Raw genomic sequence first — 23,968 nt, 5'->3', positions numbered from 1 at the left:
GATGCGAGAAGAGCAAGATGTCTTTTCTCTGCAAGTACCAATATTGCCATAAGGACATGGTCTGTTGAGCTGACAGTACCAAAGTGCACATAAAAGCAGGTAAGTAAAGCTCCTGTGTTGCAAGAGAAGCCAGGACATTGTGAATTTTTTCTTCTCCATTATCATTTATTCTCTCAAGGGATGCTAAAAGAAACAGAACCAAAAAAACCACACATTGGTCTAGGCCACATTATAAATCCAAATATTGGTGTGCAATTTCACTTGGAGAGAAGGAAACTTGTTTTTTAAAACGCCCTCCAACCCCCAATCAAGGTTGTAAGAAAGGCTCCCAATTTAACCACCCTGGCTCACCACCTAAGACTGGTAATTCTAAAGTTTTCTGAGGTGTAAAAGGGGTCAAAGCAGCAAGATCTCTTCACAAGCGTGGACACCAAATAGTACTTCTTTCTGGTGAGTTTCTTAAAAATACATCAAGAGAGAATTTTCAAACACGTATTGTGAGTTGATCCCTCGACATTCATGATGTCATTATCAGCATAAAATTTTATTGTCCTACTAATGGCTGGATAATTGCTCAACATTGATAAAATTCTACCACAGAAATATCATTGCCCAGTTTTGTTGATCACTGAGCATGTTTTATTAATTATAATTTTACATGATCTCTACTGGGTTTTCTTCTCCCTGTAAACAGGTTTCAGTCTTCACTAGCTCTTTAAAAGCTCCATTAGCAAGCCCACTTACAATGACTGCGCTTTGCCATACCTGGCCTTGTCTCTCCACAATGTTTTCCATAGACTCTACTACAGTGAGGTGCATCAGAATCACCTGGAGGGCTTGTAGAAACACAGGCTGCTGAATCCACCCACACAGTTTCTGATTAGTAGGTTCGGAGCAGGGCTGAGAATTTGCATTTTCTAACAGGTTCCCAGGTGATGCTGATACTGCTGATCTGGGACCTCACTCTGAGATTCAGGGCTCCACCAGCGTGCCTCCTGCCTCATACCGTTTGCCTATTTTCACAGCTAGAGCCACTTAACTCACACGTATTGATTCTGCGCCACGCACGTAGGAGGGAATACAGGCCTTTCATTGGTTCAGTACGACGTAAATTTATCAGATCTTGCTGTGGGTAGCAGAGCTGAGCCTTGGCTGAGTTTTCCAGCTCCCGAACTTCATCCCTTCCTGGATTCCTTGCTGGACGCGCTCTTTCCTCTGGGACCAGGACACCTTGATTTCACTTGCTCAGTTCCTTCTGGAAGCTGAAGACGAGCAGGTAAGTTCACTTCTCAGATCTGGGAATCTACCTGGTTGCCTTCTGTATATTTGTGACCCTATGCTCACTCTGGCGTTTTTGGTTTGCCAATGCTGATTTCTTTCTGTTGCTTATTGTTAAGACTTGAAGTTTGCCTTTTCTGTGCCAGTAAGTCCTGTGTCCTGGGTCTAGCGTTCCTGGGCCTAACATCAAATACCCCAGGCTACCTTCTTCTCTGCTTTTCAAACACAGATTATTTATTCAGTTGAACAATGTTGTTGCTATTTTTGTGACTGCTGCCTACTCTTTCCCTCTCTTGGTTTCAATATGTGTTTCCAGTCCCGACAACCTCAGGCTCCAACTCCCTCATGCTCTGAGACTCTGTGCTGGCTTGGTCTCTTTCCTCTATGAATGATTACTTTTCTGGTAAGATCATGCAACTTGTCTGGAAGGGTCTAATGCCACCTATGTGTATTACTCAGGTCTAAGTAAGTCAACTATATTTTTCTCCATGTTAAACCTATGTCAAGGAGGTCTGTGGCCTTGCTCTGTGAAGTGTAATCTGAGGATCAGTAGCTTCAGCATATTAGGGGAGCTCGTTAGAGATGCAGAGCCTCAGGCCCCACCTCAGATGTACTGAGTTAGAATTCACGTTGTAACGAGCCCCAGGTGATTTTAATGCACATTGTAAAGAACTGATGTATGGTATAGCACCTATAGGATGAACTGTTCCCACCTGAGACAGACTCGACCTTACCAATCACTACTTTTTCCAACTTTCGTATTGCCACTGATGTAATTTTACAAACCTGTGTTTGGTGAGTTTCCCGCTGACAATGTGAACTCTGATCAACAACCCACGATTCTGTAGGAACCCAGAGTCTCTATGTGTACATCTCACATTTGTTGTTTCTTGGGATATCTCTTGCACAAGGCCTTTTCAACTATGTCAACATACCAAAGGAATATTTCTTCATACTTCTGGCCATGATCTGATGTGGGGTTGGATGACAGGCAACCTGAGGGTTCAGGGTGGATGAGTACCACTCAAGTTCAACAATAAATTTTAGGTGTTTAATGTAATGCTGGCCCACAGTAGGTGACCATCCAAACATCTCTCATCAGCACTTATTATGGAGAAAGTGTTGAAAGTAGATCAGGCTGGATGAACTAACTCCACCCCAGAGCTTCTGTGGTGTGTGGGGCCGGCAGTACTGGTCTGGACAGTGACCAGTGGATGTTCTTGTTGCCAGAAACCCATCCCTGAAGGAGCAGGACTCCAGCCAGTAACAGAGTCCACAAGTCAAGTCTAGCTTTTGCAGGGAAGGGGCTAATAAGTCATATATAGAGTGTCAGAGCCTCAGTCAAGACTGCCTACATTCAGAATAGGACTACAGCCCCAAAAGGAAGAAACTGCCACATTAACCTGGAGACCCAGGTGGACAGACCCTTGTTCATAAGTTGTGCCATAGAAAGAACATGGGTTCTAGAAGCCAAGCTGGGTTGTGCGACTTTGAGTAACTTTATCCTCCCATGGTCTTCCTAGGCAAATGAAAATACATGTCCATGTTCTGATAGAGGACTCAGATAGTAGGTGCTTAATTCAGTGGTAGTAACTATTATGTTTATTACAGAGGGAATCATATTCTTATGTGAGCCTATGGACCTCAGGACTGCTCCATGTTCTTTGAATTCTGACCCAGTTGTTTGGAGGGTTGGGTAGCTAGTGTAGTACCTTGTTCAGGATCTGCTTGGAATGTACTGAGTGCTTAGTAAATTAACTTAATCTATAGCTATGAATAATCAGAATACATGTGTCACTAGTTATAAGCCATAATAGAATATTAGTGTTATCTAGGGAATTTAAATAGATGGTGAGAAATGATAGAAATTACAAAAAAAGGTTGGTTTTTATTTTCCTGTGTCTTAATCAATTAATATCCACTGTTTGGATTTTATCTCTTTGGAAACCAAAACTTAACTAGAAGAAATCCCACATCAAACTGTTAATTATCTCTACTAAAGGCTAAACAACAAACTGAGTTAACAAATAGGGTTCAGCCTCTCAAAGTTGAATGTGCAAATTAAATAAAAAAAAGTATGGATATCCCGTATTCCCAATATCATTTGTTGAAGAGACTATCATTTCCATTGTGGGTTCTTCTGGCCCTTGTCAAAGATCAGTTGCTCATATATGTGTGGGTTTATTTCTGGCTCTATTCTGTTCCATTTGGCTATACATCTGTCTTTATGCCAGTAGTACACTGTTTACATTACTACAGCTTTGTAACATATTTTGAAATGAGGAAATAATGCCTCAAGCTTTGTTCCACTTTCCTAAGATTGCTTTGACTATTTTTGGTTTTTTCTTGTTCCACATGAATTTTAGGCTTGTTCTACCTCTGTTTAAAAAAATGCCATTGAAATTTAATGGAAATAGCATTGACTCTGTAGATCAGTTTGTACAGTATGGACATTTTAACAGTATTAAATCTTCTAAAATCTGTGAGCATGGTATGTGTTTCCATTTATTTGTGTCTTTAATTTCTTTCATCAATGTATTGCAATTTTGAACATACAAATTTTTATGCTCCTTGGTTAAGTTTATTCCTAAGAATTTTATTCTTTTTGATGCTATTATAAACGGGCTTTAAAAAAATCCCTTTTTTATATAGTTCATTGTTAGAGCATAGTAATGCAACTAACTTTTTTCTATTAACTTTGTATCCTGAAATTCTACTGAATTTGTTTATTGTTTCTCACAAGTTTTTCTGTGGAGTCTTCAGGATTTCTATATATAAGATCATGTCATCAGCAAACAGTTTTACTTTGCCCTTTTTTATTTGGATGCCTTTTATTTCTCACCTAATTGCTCTGGCTAGAACTTCCAATGCTATTATGAAGGGAAGTGGCAAGATGGGCATCCCTGTTTTGTTCTTGGTCATAGAGGAAAAGCTTTAGTTTTTCACCATTGAGCATGATGTTAGCTGTGGGTTATCATATATGACCTTATTATGTTGAGGTGTATTCCTTCTAAAAATTAATTTGTTGATTGTTTTTATCACAAATGATATCAAGTTTTGCCAATTTTTTCTGCATTTGTTGGGATGATTATGATTTTTATCCTTCATTCTGTTAATACAGTGTATAATGTTTATTGATTTGTATATGTTGAACCATTCTTGCATCTTAGAAATAAATCTCATTTGGTTAATTGGACCTCAGTCTTCCACCATACACAAAAATCAACACAACACGCACATAAAAAGATGCTCAATGTAACTAATCATCAGGCAAAAGGAAATCATGAAATGAAATAAAATATCATCTCACAGTTTTCAGAATTGCTACCATCAAAAAGTCTACAATAATAAATGTTTGCAAGGTTGTGGAGTAAAGAGAACCCTAATGCACTGTTGGTGGGAGTGTAAAGTGGCACAGTTACTATAGGAAACAGTATAAAGTTTCCTCAAAAAATCAAAAATAGAACTACCATACGATCCAGCAATTCCTTTCCCAGACATATGGCCAAAGAAATCAAAACACTAATTTGAAAAGATATATCCATTCCTATGTTTATAGCAGCATTGTTTACAATTGTCAAGATATGGAAGCAACTTAAGTGTTCATCAACAGATGAATGGATAAAGAAGATGTGGTATATGTATATACTCAATGAAATATTACTCAGCTATAAAAAAGAATGAAATTTTGCCATTTGCAACAACATGGATGCTTAGAGAAGTCAGTCAGTCAGAGAAAGACAAATACTGTATGTTTTCACTTATATATGGAATCCAAAAAAACCATGAATGATTATAGCAAAACAGAAACAGTGTCATAGATATAGAGAACAAATTAGTGGTTACCAGTGGGAGCAAGGTCAAGGGAAGGGCAAGATATATGAAGGGAATTAAGGGGTTTAAACTACTAGGTATAAAATAAATAAGATACAAGGATATAATATACAGACAGAGAATATAGCCAATATTTTATAATAACTTTAAATCGAGTATATAACCTATAAAAATATCGAATCACTATGTTGTACATCTGAAATTAATATGACATTTTAAATTAACTATATTTCAAGTCAGAAAATTGTTAAGAGGGTAGGTCTCATGCCAAGTATAGTATTCTTACTACAAACAAGAGCAAGAGGACAAAATAAATTTTCTGGAAGTGCTGGACTATTTTATTACCTTGATTGTGGTGATGCTATCATGGGTACATCCATATATCAAGGTCATCAAAATGTATACAATAAGTATCTTCAATTTTTTGTATATTAATATATTCAATAAATCTGAAAAGACTATGAATATACTTCTTAAATTCTTACATGCCTATATAAATCAGAGAAGTTAATCTCAGCCATAACAACTCATGAAGCAACAGAAGAGACAAAGATGAATGAACTATGCACTCTCCATGTAGAACATCAGCGATGTGTAGTATGGCTGATCCCAGATTTTGAGAATTCTATGAACTTGTCTATCCATTCCCAGTATAAAACTCCTATTCTAAAGAATATGTTCCATCAATTAAATCTTTCCATAACCAATGAGCATCATTCTAGTTGAAAGTCTTTTCCCACAAGAAGTTTAAATGTAGAATTTTTAGGTTTAAAACCAGTTTATTTTCCTTGAACTCCCCAAATATATTTTTATCCTTGAAAACCTTGTTATGGGGCTGCCTTTATGTTGATATTTAAAGACTAAAGAGTTTTCTCAGAGCAGAAAGCTTGAAAGCTCTATAGTGAACTTTATTTTCCAATTGCTAATCTGTTTACTATATACCAGGTAAAGTGGCCAATGTAAGTCTATATTTTGGAAATAGTAGTTGTAGGTGGTGTCAAAACAAAATATCACTAAAAAGATGATTTTGATTTTATCAATAATGATATACATTACCCTTGATCATTTTTTCCTTGATAATATGTACGTACATTTCTTTAAAGAGTAAAATAGTAAGATCACTCGGGTCTTCAACTTTATCTCAGTAGCACACTCAAGGGAGGTAATATTGAATGAGTTTGCATGATTAAGTGGATATAATGGCCCCAAATCAAAGTGAGCAAAAAAGGTTCACTCTGTCTACCTTCACTCCCAAACAAATACCTGACTCACAGAAATTCAGTAAGAGGAGGGTCCACTTTCACTTTCTGGAAGCAGATGGGATCTTGTATAGGTTAGAACCATGTGGGAACATATTTGTGTGTGTGTGTCTGTGACACAGAACAGTGTTACTCATACCCTTATAAGTCACCTGTTTCATTTCATTGTAGAGTAATCAGATTAGAGAAAAAAATTCATCTCTGCTTAGCATTCAATCTCTTTGAAACATACAGTTTTACCTTGACCCATAATTTTTCTTGAGTTTTAAAAATTCAGATCACCATAGATTAGTTTTAAAAATTCAGATCACCATAGATTACACAACCTTTCTTTGAGACTAGGGATGGTCAGAGTAGGAACTGAGTATAAGAGGAACCTAGCAGTTAGTTCTGACCACCTCATAACCAAAATCTCTTTCAAGAACCTATTAGTGCCCCCTCAAAAGCAAGGGAAAGAATTTATCCCAGCAAGTTGTAACTGATGCTAGTCATCCCATAACCAGATAAAAAAGATAAGGAAAAATTAGGATGGGGTATGTCTTATATCAAACAAATCTAAGTTACATATTGATAGATATATTGTTATATCTTTCCATGTGTGTAATTAGTTCTAATCATAGAACACGTTATTTCTTTGGTGTTATTTGTAGTTTTTATAGGGGAATGGCTTTGCTGTGTCACCCTATTGATGTTTCATGTCTCCACATAGACCATCTAGGCAATGTTTAATCAAAGCTGACATGAGTCTTAGCAGAACACCCAGTAATTCTTTCAGAACATGAGAACAGGAGATTAGTGAGAAGCTGCTGAAAGGCCATTTCTCGCTCACTTCCTTCTGTTCCTAGACAGCTGTCATGACAGTTTCTTATCACCTCCAGAGTTCTGATGAGGTATGAGACTTTCTGCCTTGCCCACGTTATGGCAAAGCTTCAGGCTATAAAACTGCTTAGGTGCAGCACAGAATTAATTCCTCAACAATACAGGCCCAACTGTGTGTGTTTCATTGCCATGTTATCTGGCCCCTTTTGGTTTATTTATTTCTTATTTTTGAAAGTGTATAAAACATCTATTTTCATTTTTAAGGTATACTTTTTGTTTTTGTGTCATCCTGTGGTACAAGGGATATAGCAGGGAGTTATCCCCTGAGCCCATCTTGCTTTTCCTGTCAACGCAAGTAACAAACTGGACCCAAAAAGGAAGCAGTGTTTCTTTACTGGTTAACTGCCAGCCTTATAGAACAACTTTGTCGTTGCTTACTAATTAGTTAACTTAGTGTTACTATTAATAATAATTATTATATTTACTAAAAGTAATAAAAGACCCATATATCCAAAATATTTTATAAAATATTAAAAATTTATATCTTATTAGTCACATTATTTGTTCTTGCTTATAATTACAAAAAAAGTGTCACTAGTCTCATATATCTGTCAAAACATCTAAGATAAGTTTCAAAGATTTTAACTATCATGATATTTAAAATCATATAAGACTACTGTCAGAACTAAATGTTAACCACAGCTAAATGATAACATGGAGTCTCTTATTATAGCTTGGTAAGCCTATCTCCTTACCTTCAGCATCTATAACTAATTCAAACTGACTCTCTAGAAATTTACTTTTATTTTCAGGTCTCATGAAGTGAAAGCATATAACTGAAAAGATGCACAAACATGGTCTTTCTGATATTCCATCAACATAAAAAAGTAGCTGTTTGCAATATAAAATTATGTGCTGGCACTATCACTAATGTAGTACTTAAAAACCTGCAATTAACCATACCATGAAATAAGATAGTATGAGATCTGTCCCATCATGCCCCGAATTACACAGATGATGATACAGATACCAATAGTTTTTGAAATTCAAAATTCTCATGCTTTTATTTATAAAATCCGAGAAGCCATATGAAATGCTCCCAATATCAATTCTTCTTCAGTGCAAAGGGAAGAACTTTTATTGTTGGTCTCTTGATCTTCATTATGCTGATAGCTAGGAACAGCCACTATGCCAATCAGGTGTGAAGAGAGAAAACACGCTATGCATTTTAGAAAGAGAGGCTGGGTACAAGGGTGTTTGAAGTCTGAGGGGGTGGAAATAGAAAGATGGTAACTCAAATATTAGAAACTGCAGGAAGTCATTTTCAACTTTAAACAAAAAACAATGAGGTCATGTTTTCATAGCATAGAACTGCACTTATTATATACTGGAGATGGCTGCTACTGTTTAATCCATGCTTGAAATGCTGATATTTGGGGGCCTACATCCACCACCAGGCACTATTTGCTCTCTTGGAAGGAATCACCAAAAACCTCTGGGGACTTAGCAACTTGTTTTTGTCAGAGAGTCTTTAAGAGGTGAAGAGATGAAAAGCAGTGTTTGGATCCCATCTCCTGACTACTAATCCCTTCTTGACGTCATCCATTAATCATCTTAACTGGAAGCCAGTTGGCAACTGAGCCTTAGAGTTATAGTTTTATGGTCTCAACCCTTGCAATACAGAGCATAACATAGAAGGGCAGGCATGGACTTGAGAAACAATAGGTAAAAAATTGGCATACCCTAGAGTTTTTGAGATTATATGGCCATTATGCACACTGCAAGTACTCTACATGGGGTCCCATTACTCCCCCAGGATGGAAAGACATTGCTCCAATGTAAGCCTCTCTGTCCATTTTGCTATCCTGCTCACAATGATTGGCTCAGAGATGAGCATAAAAATTAAGAAAGTTTGATTTTATGAATCTCAGAACTTTCTGAGGAAGTATTAAAAATCAAGCTTTATCTTTCTGTTTGAACCTAAAAGTATGTGGGATAAGAGTTTCCATAGCTAAGTTTTTCCACGGGCATCCTGATAAAGATGTCAAAATAGAAAGTCCAGCCAAGAATTTGAGAAAAATCAGCTTGACTTCAGAAAATAATGTTTGAATCTAGATTGTCCAGATATGTGAAAAATAATTTTAAAACTATTGATCTTTTCTTAGGCTAGTTTTTTTTTCCAGTTTTAACTAAAAGATATCTAGCTATAACAGCTGAGGTAGATATTTTGAGAGACCCTATCACTTGAGGATAATGAACAAAAATGGTGAATTTTGAAAGCCTTCATGTGCAGGAAAAGAGAGGAGCACATTTATACATACCCTGAGGACATTTTCCCTGGTTCACTCAGTGGGATTACAGTCAAATACCTTCTGACAGCAAATTCATTATTTACTGTGCTTTTTCTGGTGACCCCTATCATGTCTCCACTCCTTTCTTCTACAACCAGGGCTAACTACATAGTTTGTAGAGCCCAATGCCAAATGAAAATATGAAGCCCTTTGTTCTAAAAAGCAAGATAAAAAGTGCCATTAATCTTACTTAAATATCAAACTTTTCCTCTCTTCCATGGTCTTTCTTGACTTCTCTTTTATTTTATTTTTTTTTACATCTTTATTGGAGTATAATTGCTTTACAATGGGTTGTTAGTTTCTGCTTTATAACAAAGTGAATCAGTTATACATATACATATGTTCCCATATCTCTTCCCTCTTGCGTCTCCCTCCCTCCCACCCTCCCTATCCCACCCCTCTAGGTGTTCACAAAGCACCGAGCTGATCTCTCTGTGCTATGCGGCTGCTTCCCACTAGCTATCTATTTTACATTTGGTAGTGTATATATGTCCATGCCACTCTCTCACTTTGTCACAGCTTACCCTTCCCCCTCCCCATTTCCTCAAGTCCATTCTCTAGTAGGTCTGTGTCTTTATTCCTGTCTTACCCCTAGGTTCTTCATGACATTTTTCCTTAAATTCCATATATATGTGTTAGCATACGGTATTTGTCTTTCTCTTTCTGACTTACTTCACTCTGTATGACAGACTCTAGGTCTATTCACCTCACTACAAATAACTCAATTTCATTTCTTTTTATGGCTGAGTAATATTCCATTGTATATATATATGCCACATCTTCTTTATCCATTCATCTGATGATGGACACTTAGGTTGTTTCCATCTCCTGGCTATTGTAAATAGAGCTGCAATGAATATTTTGGTACATGACTCTTTTTGAATTATGGTTTTCTCAGGGTATATGCCTAGTAGTGGGATTGATGGGTCATATGGTAGTTCTATTTGTCGTTTTTTAAAGAACCTCCATACTGTTCTCCATAGTGGCTGTACCAATTCACATTCCCACCAGCAGTGCAAGAGTGTTCCCTTTTCTCCACACCCTCTCCAGCATTTATTTTTTGTAGATTTTTTGATGATGGCCATTCTGACTGGTGTGAGATGATATCTCATTGTAGTTTTGATTTGCATTTCTCTAATGATTAATGATGTTGAGCATTCTTTCATGTGTTTGTTGGCAATCTGTATATCTTCTTATGGTGCTTTTTATTTGTTATTTAATATAGTTCTAAGTAAAAAATACAGTTTTTTAAAATACAGTTTTAAATTAATGAATTTTATCTTTCATCTTTATGTTGTATAATGCTAGTTTTAAATGCAAGTATAAGAGCATTTAACCCATATGGAGAATCACCCAAATTATACAATTTGTATTTCTTAGTGTGTACCTGATTATGTATTCTATGCCTACCAATAGAGTAGAAATGCTAATGGAAACAAACAAATGTTGTTAACTTACTTCCTGATAATGCACACTTTATACCAACATTCTCTTCTTTTAGCTTGTTGATGAGTAAGGAATGACTGAAAGGAAAATGGATTGCGGGTTGATCTATCTTTCCTTTTCATTCTCTGTCTTCATTTTCAGCATAAGTGATTGGCTAACAGGAATAAGAAAGTCTGTGATAGGGTTTCTTGGTCTTCTGTGTTTCTTAAAATTTCAATACTTTCTTTCTGCCTCCAAGAAAGTTCTGGTTCAAATGGAAAGCCTGGTGTCTCAGGGTGGTCTGAGATAGCACACTGCCTACTTCATGGATTGTTGTGGGATTGCCTTAGCTATTCTCAGGTGTTTTCGTTACCCAGTGTGTTCAGTGCTGGTTGTAAGATCTATTCTTACTCAATCTGTCAGCCTCACTGTGCAGCTCTTATCCTGAAGCTTGGAAATTTCACCTAAGTTGACTTTTTTTTCCCTGTTGACTCCATAAAATTTCCAGTAGCTTTTAGAGCTTCTTATCCCAAACAGTGATTGTCCTCTTGTCCCAGGCAAGGAAAAGAAAAAGGTGGACTTTTTCTCATAAATTCTCCCCCATATTTATTCATTCATTCACAAATTATTACTATGCAACTACTATGTTCCAGGGACTATTTTAGTAGCTACTTGACCCTCATCTCTACTCTTGTAGAAATTAAATTCTAGTAAAGGGAGGTAAACAATGAACAAGAAACATAATAATTAACTAACATAGTATATTAGGACACAAGAAGTTCTACTTTGAAAGGAAAAAAGAGAAAGAGAGAGACAGGAAAGAAGGAAGGATAGAAGGAAGAAAGAAAAAGAGAGAGAAAGAAAAAATATAGGAAAAGAAATAGGGATTTAAGATGCCAGAATATGTGATGAGCATTTTGCAACTTTAAATAGGGAAATTAGGAGAGGGCATATTGAGAATGTTAAAGATAAACCAAGACCTAAAAAAATGAGGGGGTTAAGAATGCTGAAATTTAGAGGAAGTGTACTCTAAGGGGAGATGGTGCAAAGGACCTAAGGCAGAACAATTTCTGGTGTTTGAGAACTGGTAATAATGGTAATAATGCTGGCCTGACTAGAGGGGAGTGAGTGAAGAAGGAATATTGGAGAGTTAATGTGCAGTGAAACAGGTCATATAGGGTTTTGTAGTCATTGCAAAGATTTCAGCTTTTATGCTAAATAAAACAGGGAGGAATGTCGAGTTTTGAGCAGATAATGGGATGTGACTTACTTTTGGAAAGTTTACTCTGCCTTCTGTGTTGAAGACACTCTATGTTGTATAAATGCAGAAGCAGGGAGAAAATTTAGGAGAGAATTATCAGGCTCCAGGTATGAGATGATGATGGCTTGAATCAGAGTGGTAGCGGTGGGGTTGTGAAAGTGGTCAAATTCTGCATCTATTTCTCTATAAACAGTTTATTTCAAGGTCTATCCATGTTGCAAATGTCAAAATTTCATTTTTTAAATGGATGAGTAATATTCCATTATATATGTGTGTGTGTATATGTGTGTGTAAATATATATATATCACATGTTCTTTATCCATTCATCCATTGATGAGAATTTACGTTGTTTCCATATCTTGGCTACAACTATCACACTTCTGGGTATTTATCTGAAGAATATGAAAACCCTAATTCAAAAAATAAAGTTTTTATTGGAAGAAAGTTGAAAAGGCATTTAAAATTTTTTTGAATGACAAGAAATGGTACACAGTTAAATAGGGGAGATTAAATTCAAATATAATGCAGAGCTTTGTGAATTTCAGGTATATGAAGAATATAGAGGTATTGTCTCTAGAAATCATCAGAAAGAGAGCAACCATCTGTTTTGTTGTTTAGATATTCATCTTCCACCTACAAGGGTTTTTGTTGGTCCCCTGAGGTTTTTCAGCTCTGGTTCAGTGATCCATGCTTAGTCAATAATTCATTCCAGGGCTCCTGAACAAATGTGTTTGGGTTTGTACTCTACATGGTTTAAGTCAATGATTTTTTAAAATGCATTTGCATGGAAAAGATTCTGGGGGTCCACAATACTTGATTCAAATTTGATTTAAGTATTTTACTTGTTAAAAACTATAATTAAAAACAAGTACACTTAATTGTACTATAGATACCAAATTTTAGGACATGAATTATTAACGATATTTTTTCACTTATGCAGTTCAATGCATTTGTGTGCTTACATTGGAAATAAACATTCCTCTGCCAACACTGTGCATATATTTATGCCTTTCACTTTCATAAATAAGTAATTGACTATGGAGCTGGTATTTCTGTACTGACTTTTAAAAAATTCAGACATGCAAACCTTTCCATGTAAAAGTGTACAACAGTACAATATTATACATATTGTCATAAGCTATATTTCTTGAAAATGACTCCAGACTCTTCAGATCATTTGACTGATTTTTCTTTTTATAAATTCATTTATTTATTTATTTTTGGCTGTGTTGGGTCTTCGTTGCTGTGTGCGGGCTTTCTCTAGTTGCAGCGAGCGGGGGCTACTCTTTGCGGTGTGCGGGCTTCTCATTGCGGTGGCTTCTCTCGTTGTGGAGCACAGGCTCTAGGCACGCAGGCTTCAATATTTGTGGCACACGAGCTCAGTAGTTGTGGCTCGTGGGCTCTAGAGCACAGGCTCAGTAGTTGTGGCGAACGGGCTTAGTTGCTCCGTGGCATGTGGGATCTTCCCAGATCAGGGCTTGAACCCGTGTGCCCTGCATTGACAGGTGTATTCTTAACCACTGCACCACCAGGAAAGTCCCTTGACTGATTTTTTAACATCTTGAGTGATGATGCCAGATTTAGATATAACATTTCAGTTTATAATGACATAAAAGTAAGCTTTGCAAAATAAGCTTAAGCATAATTGAACATGATATTACACTATATAGGTTTACTGCTTATTGTAAGTTTTGAGTGATACATATCAGTAAATATCTATAAAATGTGTATCTGCTTAAATGATATAAGTATGTTAGATTATTTTTAGTGATCTAAACTTGAAATATTCTGCTGCTGCTTTTTACCCCAAGCTTTTAATCAGTTTAATTGAAGAGCATCATGAAGTCACAATGTGAACTGTTAAAAAAAATAGTAAGCATTTGCAACTTCTTATGTATGTGAATCAGGATTTTGTTTTCAAAATGATACCACTGAAACAAAATAGAAAATGATATTTAAGTTGATAAAAGATTGGAAATTTCATTAAGAAGCCTGTGTATCAAATGTTTGCTCCTATACAGTTTCATTCTCATTGATTTATTGTGTTTGTTTCCTTTTGCTGTGTAACAAATTGCCACAAACTTTGTGGTTGTATACAATACCTGTATATTTGCTTAGAGTTCTGTAGGTCAGAGGCACAGTGTGGAATGCCTGGTTTCTCTGCTGAAGGCTGTTCCCATGTAGAGTCTCTGGGGGAAAATCCACTTCCAAAGTCATTCTTGTTATTTGTAGAACTCATTTCCCTGTAGTTGTAGATCTAATACATTGTAGATCACAATACATTGTAGGCTGCCAGCAGTTTTTGCCTCCTCCAACTTCCAAGCTAGCAATAGCAATAGATAATCTCTCTCTCTCTTTTTTTTTTTTTTTTTGCAGTACGCGGGCCTCTCACTGTTGTGGCCTCTCCCGTTGAGGAGCACGGGCTCCGGACGCGCAGGCTCAGCAGCCATACCTCACCGGCCCAGCCGCTCCGCGGCATGTGGGATCTTCCCGGACCAGGGCACGAACCCGTGTCCCCTGCATCGGTAGGCGGACTCTAAACCACTGCGCCACCAGGGAAGCCCAATAATGTCTCTTGAGTCAAATCCCATTTATGCTTTGAATCGCCACCCATTAGGTAAGACCCAGTGAAGATAATCTCCCTAATTTAAAGGCAAATAATTTGGGACATTAATTATGTCTACAGAATCCCCTCACACAGCACCCAGATTAGTGTTTCATTGAACAACTAGGAAAAGGTGTATATTTTCCAGGGCATAGAGAATCTTATGACTGATTTTAGAATTCTGCCTATCACAATATGTTTTTTAACTAAGAGCAATTAAATTATAAGTACATTTGTACATTAATAAGTACATTTGTACATTAATATTTTCTTTTTGTATAATGTTTAATCTAAAGAAGTTTCCCTGGCTTTAAAAAAATATTTGAAGGTAACTGGTTTTAGAGAATACCTTTGCATGGAAAAAATAGCTACATCAAAATATTGATCATTTTCTAATAGGTAATAAATTCTAATGTTTAGTAATTAGTATGAAAGTAATGCATTGATTACCTTGAGCTTACAATTTCGACTTCAGTGATATTTTCCTACACTTTCCAGGCTTTCACCCCTCCTAAGTTTTTACCTCATTGAGCACAAGAATCTGCTACTGTGAATTAAGACTTCTGTTTATATTTGTCAGAGTAATCACTGTTAAGAATTTTCAGGGCAGCCACATTATCAAAAGAACCATTAATTAATTTTATTAAAGAGCTTATATAGAATTTATTTAGAAATAATTTTAGATGTATAAAAGAATTCCAGTGGTAGTACAGATTTCCTGTGTACCCTTAACACAATCAACTATGGTTGACATCTTATATATCCATGGCTAATAGATCAAAACTGATAAATTAACATTGATACAATTTCATGACCTAAACTAGATATTTTATTTGGATTTCCCCAATTTCTCCACTACTGGGCTTCCTCTGTTCCATGACCATACCTAAAAGCCCATGTTGCTTTATTAGTCACATCTCCTGATACCCTTCAATATGTGACAGTTTCTAGATCATGCCTGGTCTTTTATGACCTTGACACTTCTGAAGAACACTTTATTTCAGGTATTTTATAGAATGTCAGTCAGTTTTGTGTTTTCTGGTGTTATCTCATAATTGAACTGGGGTTATGAATTTTGTGGGAAGAGAAATATAGAGGTAATGTGTCTTCCTAATTATATCTTATTAGAGGAGTACATGATATCAACATGAGATAACAGTGGTGAGTTTAATGTTAATCACTGATTAACTCTGTGTCTACAAGGCTTCTTCACTGTAAAGTTGCAGTGTGAAGTAAATCACTAAATCTAGCCCATACTAAAGAGGAGGGTGTTAAATTCCACCTTCTAGACGGAGGAGTATCAAATAATTTGTGGACATAAGTTAAAATCACCACAGTGATTAATAAATATTTTGTGAAGCATACACTGCGTACATCATCCTTCTTTTTACAGTTTCTCTATTAATTTTAGCATTCTTCAATATATTGAAGAATGCAGGGGTTATTACACTGTTTTGGTGGTAATTTTAAAATTTCCTTCCTTCTAACTTTGTTAACTAAAATTATTCTGCAAGAAAAATTTGTTTTACAATTCCCTGGTGGCACAGTGGTTAAAAATCCACCTGCCAATGGGTTCGAGCCCTGGTCCGGGAAGATCCTACATGCCACAGAGCAACTAAGCCTGCGAGCCACAACTACTGAGCCCACTTGCCACAACTACTGAAGCCTGCGCTCCTAGAGCCTGTGCTCCGCAAGAAGAGAAGCCACCGCAATGAAGAGTAGCCATGCTCACCGCAACTAGAGAAAGCCCGCCTGCAGCAACGAAGACCCAACACAGCCAAAAATAAATAAATAAATTAATTTAAAAAGAGAAAAAAATGTTTCTTTTTATATTTGGGTAGTTATTCATTCCCATTTATTTATTCTTTCATTTATTTAATTATTCACTCATTTATTTTTTCTAAGTTTTGCATATAGTCCAATATTGCCATCTTTTATTTTATTGCTCAAATCGTTTCAGCATTGGCTGCTCTTCGAAGCTGTCTCCTGTGTCCCTCATGTGCCATCTATTTTTCTTTGTAGCATTTCTCACTTTCTGGCCCTAAAGGGTGCTCCAGGCTTATCTTGTATTGTGCCTGCCAGTATAATCAGATATTTCCCCCCAAAGCCCAGGAGCCTGTGGTTCATTGAAGGTAACCGTAGCAACCACAATGTTTAAACCCAGCTGGGCTCCTAAATAGAAGCATACAAACCCTCACACTATAAAGATAGGTGAGGGCTTCCCTGGTGGCGCAGTGGTTGAGAGTCCACCTGCCAATGCAGGGGATGTGGGTTCGTGCCCCGGTCCGGGAAGATCCCACATGCCGTGGAGTAGCTGGGCCCGTGAGCCATGGCCACTGGGCCTGCGCGTCCGGAGCCTGTGCTCCGCAACGGGAGAGGCTGCGACAGTGAGAGGCCTGCGTACTGCAAAAAAAAAAAAAAAAAAGGCGAGTTGGCTAGAGGATTTTTCTAATTTCTGCAACCTGCTCCACTCTTCCACCAATAAGATCTGTCTCTTGCAACTGTTATAGCTGCATTTCAAACTTATTTTCACTTGATGCTGTAAGCACGGTGATGGGATCTGGGACTGGGAGGGAAGGGCCTTTTCTGATGTTCAGATTACACCTGTTTTATGATGCACTATGAGCCTAGTTCTCAGTCCTGAGATCATCACAAGAGACCCTGAGCCTCTTCCAGGTACAGTGGTTGGTCTAGCGCACATTCCTCCTCCTCCCCACTGGTTTGTCCATTGACCTCAGTGCTCTGATGGATTTACAAAAGGTCATTAATTTGCCTTTTGTCCAGCTTTTTCTTGTTATAAGAGTGGGAAAGATGCTTTTCCAATTCTGCTTCTCTGAGTTAAAACTTCCAAAAATTTATGTTAAGCAAGTTAATCTAAAAAGAGGCATTATAAGGTAACAGTATAAAAATCATGAAAAACTTTTGTAACATTTAATGGCCTCCCATGTTTTTGTTATAAATGGTTATTGGATTAATGATGTGTTCTGGACACACCCTTAAACACCTAAAATTGCTCCTGGTTAATTCTCCAGCATCCTAAAATTATAGGATTCAGAAGACATAGAAAAAGTATTATTTTCCATTTGAAATGACATATTATTGCAACTTTTGTAGCAATATTTCATGAACTCCTTGATTACAGTATGAATTCCTGTATTTATAGATTACTGGGTAGATTTTTTTAATAAAGCAATACATGCATATTTTTAGAAAAGTCAAACATTAAAGAAAATATTTGTTAAAAGTCTCTCCCTATCTTTGGGAATTCAATTAGAATTTCAGTTACAATTTAAATGTCAATTAGAATTTAAATAACATGTGTTATTACTTTAACATAAGATAAGTGAAATACATACTTTATATGTTTATTTTATTATATATATATATACACACAAATAGATATAAATACAGACAGATATATAGATATACTATTTTTTCTCTATATTTATTCAAAACTTGGTGGTAAGGTAAGATTTTTATACCAACCAATTTTAAGTAGTTTGCAAGTTATGTTCTCTAGTTGACTTGATCATGCCAATGGTAGGCAGTGTTGTATTGATGCTGTTATTTTTAAGGCATCTGTTTTCCTTTTTGACAGATCACAAGGCTGAAAACACTCCCTTGTTTTTTTTACTCTCTACTTCTTACACTCCTATTGTTACAGTGCTCAGGAAAGGGCTATCCTTTTTGTTAAAACATTGGGGCCAATGTTTATTAGCCATTTAGAAGTTTTCATGGCAAATTTCCTGTGAATCTTCATGTCATCAGGTAATGTGATTCAGAACAAGTGTGATGTTGAATCTATTTATAGGGGTCTATTTCTGTGCTCCCGATTCTGTTCCATTAATCCATTTGTCTATCCTTTTGTCAATATTGCACTGACTTGATTATCATAGCTTTATATTAAATCTTGAAGTCAGTAGTGTCAGTTATCCAACTTTGTACTTCTTCAATATTATGTTAGCTATTCTGGATTTTTTGCTTCTCCAAATAAACTTTAGAATCAGTTTGTCAATATCTACAAAATTACTTTCTGGAATTTTGATTGGGATTTCATTGAATTTATAGTTCAATTTAGGAAGGACTTACATCTTGACAATCTTGAGTCTTTCTGTCCATGAACATGAAATATCTCTCCATTTATTTACTAGTTCTTTGATTCACGTAACAGAATTTTGTAGTTTTCCTCATATAGATTTTGATTTTAGATCTTGTTTCTTTTCTAATATATGCATTCAATGTTATAAATTTCCCTCTAAGTACTGCTTTCACCCATTCTGCAAGTTTTGATAAGTTGTATTTTCATTTTCCCTAAGTTCACAATATTTTTTAGTGTCTCTTGAGATCTCTTTTTTTTGACTTATTTAGATGTTCATTGTTTACTCCAATTATTTCAGGATTTTCCAGCTATCTTTCTGTTATTGATTTCTAGTTTAATTCCACTGTAGTCTAAGAACAGACATTGTATTATTTCTATCCTTGTAAACTTCAGAAGGTGTGTCTTATGGTCCAGAATGTGGTCTACTTTGCTGAATGTTCCATTGTAGTTTGAGAAAAATGTGTATTCTTTTGTTGTTGGATAAAGTAGTACATATAAGCTATGAGTCAATTGATCTGTTAGTTTCTGTTAGACTTTCTGAAATCTCCAACTATAATAGTGTGTTTATCTGTTTCTCTTTACATTTCTATCAGCTTTTGCCTTATGTCGTTTGATACTCTGTTGTTAGCCACATATGCATTAAGGAATGTTATATTTTCTTCTGAGAATTGACTCCTTTATGTAATGCTCCTCTTTATCTTTGCTAACTTTTCTTGCTTTAAGATCTTTTGTCTGACACTACCATAGGTACTCCTGTTTTCTTTTAATCACTGTTAGCATAATATATCTTTCTCCATCCTTTTATTTTAAATCCATATGTCTTTATATTTAAAGTGGGCTTCTTTTTTTTTTTTTTTTTTTTTTACTTTTTATTTTATATTGGAGTATAGCCGATTAACAATGTTGTGATAGTTTCAGATGCACAGCAAAGGGACTCGGCTATACATATGCATGTACCCATTCTCCCCCAAACTCCCCTCCCATCCAGGCTGCCACATAACATTGAGCAGAGTCCCCTGTGCTATATAGTAGGTCCACTGGTTATCCATTTTTTTTTAAGTTTATTTATTCATTTTTTTAATTAGTTTCTGCTTTATAACAAAGTGAATCAGTCATACATATACATCTGTTCCCACATCCCTTCCCTCATGCATCTCCCTCCCTCCCACCCTCCCCATCCCACCCCTCCAGGCGGTCACAAAGCACCGAGCTGATCTCCCTGTGCTCTGCGGCTGCTTCCCACTATCTATCTACCTGACGTTTGGTAGTGTATACACGTCCATGCCTCTCTTTCGCCTTGTCACAGCCCACCCTTCCCCCTCCCCATATCCTCAAGTCCATTCTCAAGTAGGTCTGCGTCTTCATTCCCGTTTTGCCCCTAGGTTCTTCATGACATTTTTTTTTAAAATTCCGTATATATGTGTTAGCATACGGTATTTGTCTTTCTCTTTCTGACTAACTTCACTCTGTATGACAGACTCTAGGTCTATCCACCTCATTACAAATAGCTCAGTTTCGTTTCTTTTTATGGCTGAGTAATATTCCATTGTATATATGTGCCACATCTTCTTTATCCATTCATCCGATGATGGACACTTAGGTTGTTTCCAGCTCCGGGCTATTGTGAATAGAGCTGCAATGAACATTTTGGTACATGTCTCTTTTTGAATTATGGTTTTCTCAGGGTATATGCCCAGTAGTGGGATTGCTGGGTCATATGGTAGTTCTATTTGTAGTTTTTTAAGGAACCTCCATACCGTTCTCCATAGTGGCTGTACCAATTCACATTCCCACCAGCAGTGCAAGAGTGTTCCCTTTTCTCCACACCCTCTCCAGCATTTATTGTTTCTAGATTTCTCTTTTTTTTTTTTTAATTAGTTTCTGCTTTATAACAAAGTGAATCAGTCATACATATACATCTGTTCCCACATCCCTTCCCTCATGCATCTCCCTCCCTCCCACCCTTCCCATCCCACCCCTCCAGGCGGTCACAAAGCACCGAGCTGATCTCCCTGTGCTCTGCGGCTGCTTCTAAAGTGGGCTTCTTATAGACAACATATAGTTGGGTCTTTCTTTATGATCCACTCTAATAATCTGTCTTTTAATTGTTGCATTTAGACCATTGACATGTAAAGTAATTATTGATACAGTTGGATTAATACCCACCATATTGTTACTGTTTTCAATTTGTTGCCTTTTTTCTTTGATGATATTTTTGACTCCACTCTTTTTACACTTTTTTGTGGTTTTAATTGAGCTTTATATTATTCCACTTTCTCTCATTTCTTAGCATATTTGATGTACTTTTTAACTTTTTTTAGCAGTTGCCCTAGAGTTTGCAATATAAATTTACAACTAATCTAAGTCCACTTTCAAATAACACTATACATCTTCATTGGTAGTGCAAGTAATTTATAATAAAAAATCATCTTAATTCCTCCCTTTCAACCTTTGTGTCATTGCTGTTACTCATTTCACTTATACATAAGAATTCATAAATAAATTTATAAGCATAAATGAATACATTGTTGCTATTATTTTGAACAAAATGTTATCTGTTATGAATAAGAAAAATTAAAGTTTTTATTTTACCTTCACTTATTGACAGTGCTTTGACAATTCTTTTCCTTTATTTATGTAGATCTGAATTTCTGACCTATATCATTTATATTCTTGCTAAAGAACTCTGTAATATTTTCTGCAAGGCAGGTCTACTGGCAAAAATTTTCCTTAATTTTTGTTGGTCTAAGAAAGTCTATTTCTCCTTCACTTTTGAAAAATAATTTCACATGGTACAGAATTTTAGGTGTGTAGTTTTTTTTCTTTCAACACTTTAAATATTTTAGTCCACTGTTGTCTTGTTTGAATGTTTCTGAGAAATCAAATATAATTTTTATCTTTGAAAAGTAAAACGTTCTTTTCTACTGGCTTTTTCAGGACTTTTTTCTTCATATTTTAGTTTCTGTAGTTTGAAAATGAAATGATATGCCTGAGTGTGTGTGTTGTGTGTGTGTGTGTGTGTGTGTGTGTGTTTGGGACATTTATACTGTTTAATATTTTCTAAGCTTCCTGAATCTGTGGATTGATGTCTGACATTAGTTCGGAGAATTTCTCAGTCATTGTTGTTTCAAATATTTCTTTTTTTCATTTTTCTCTTTCTTCTCTTTTGGTATTTCCATTACATGTATTTTGCACATTTTTTACTTGTACCATAGTTCTTCATATCTGTGCTGTTTTCTGTCTTCTCTGCTTTTTTCTTTTCAGTTTTGGAGGTTTATTGTTATATGCTCAAGCTCAAAGATTCATTCCTCACCTATGTCCAATCTACTAATAAGCCCATCAAAGACATTCTTCATTTCTATTACAATGTTTTTAAATTACTATCATTACTTTTTGTCTCTTAAAATTTTCATATGTACACCTACCTTACCCATATGTTTTTGAATGCTTTCTACTTCATAGGTAAGTAACCTTGACATATTAGTCATAGTTGTTTTAAGTTCCTGGTTTGATGATTCCAACAACCCTGACATATCTGAGTCTGGTTTTGATGCTACTCTCTCTCTTCAAACTGTGCTTTTTGCCTTTTGGTGTGCCTTGTAATTTTTTTCTTTATAGCTTAGCTTGATATACTTGATAAGAGGACTGCTGTAAATAGATGTTTAGTAAGTTGGTAGTGTGTGTAGCGGGGGGCCAGGAAGCATTCTGTAGTCCCATTATTAGGTCTCAGGTTTTTAGTAAGCCTGAACCTCTGCATTATAAACTTCACAAGTACTTCTCAGTTCAGTTTTGTTTTTTTACCTCCACTTAGATGGGACAGGATGGCTAGGGTGGGACAGAATTAGGCATTTCCTTTCCTGTAGGTCACTTAGGCTATGATAAAACCCCAGGCTCTGTTTAAATAGTTTCTCCTGAGGACAGATCTTATTAAGAACAGTGTGCTCAGGTGTATTTCATAATGGTTCCTTTTTCCTGTCCCCCAGCTGGAAGCATGAGGGAATTTTTCTGTGACGTTCACTGCAAGAATCTTGTAGAGTTCCAGGAGGTATAATTCATAAAAGTTGACAGGGGGACCATCAATGAGTAGATACCCTTGGAGTTTTTAATCTGTCATACTTGTCCACATTGAGTCTCCAACATTTCATCAATTCCAAGTCAGATTTCTCTACCCTGGCACTGGTTCCTATGGCTGTTTCTGCTCTGGTAAGCTGTGATGCTCTGTGTTCCTTGCAGGTTTCTCTAACTTAGGGGCAGCAGTTTGCCCTGTGACCTCAATTCACTTACTGATCTATGAAGGGTTGTTGATTTTTCTGTTTGTTCAGCTTTTTATTTATTGTTAAATGGAGTGGCAACTTCCAAGTTTCTTACATGCCAGACTGGAAACTGCAATTTAATTTTTCATTTCATTCCTTTTTATGGTTGAACAATATTCCACTGTATGAATATATCACACTAAGTATTAATCTGTTAATGAACATTTGGATTGTTTCCACATTTTGGCTATTATATGTAATGGTGCTAGGAAAATTTGTGTACATTTTGTATGTGTCGCATATGTTTTCATTTCTCTAAGAGTAGACATGCTTAGTAATATGGTAACTCTATGTTTATGTTTTTGAGGAACTTCCTATTTCCAAAGTGGCTGCACCATTTTACATTGCCACTAGCAGGGCATAAATGCTCCAGTTTACTCACGTTATTGCCAACGTTATTGCTTGTTATTTTCCCTTAAAATTTTTTTTTTGATGATAGGCATCACAGAATGTGTGTAGAGGTATATTGTTGTGATTTTGATTTGCATTTATCTTCTGGTGGCTAATAATGTTGAGCCCCTTTACATGTGCTTAATATCCATTTATATATCTCTTTTGGAGAAATGTCTATTCATATCTTTTGCCTGTTTTTTTAAAACATGGTTGTTTCTCTTTTTAATATTGAGTTGTAAGAATTTTTAATATATCTATATACACATTCCTTATGTCAAGCAGAGTACTGTGCACTGGTTACCAATCCCAGTGGAGGACTTTAAACACTTC

The sequence above is a fragment of the Mesoplodon bidens genome (assembly GCF_964165515.1).
Source record: "Mesoplodon bidens genome assembly, chromosome: 16".
Lineage (NCBI taxonomy): Eukaryota > Metazoa > Chordata > Mammalia > Artiodactyla > Ziphiidae > Mesoplodon > Mesoplodon bidens.
The sequence above is the reverse complement of the archived record's forward strand: the minus strand, read 5'-3'. Positions refer to the sequence as shown.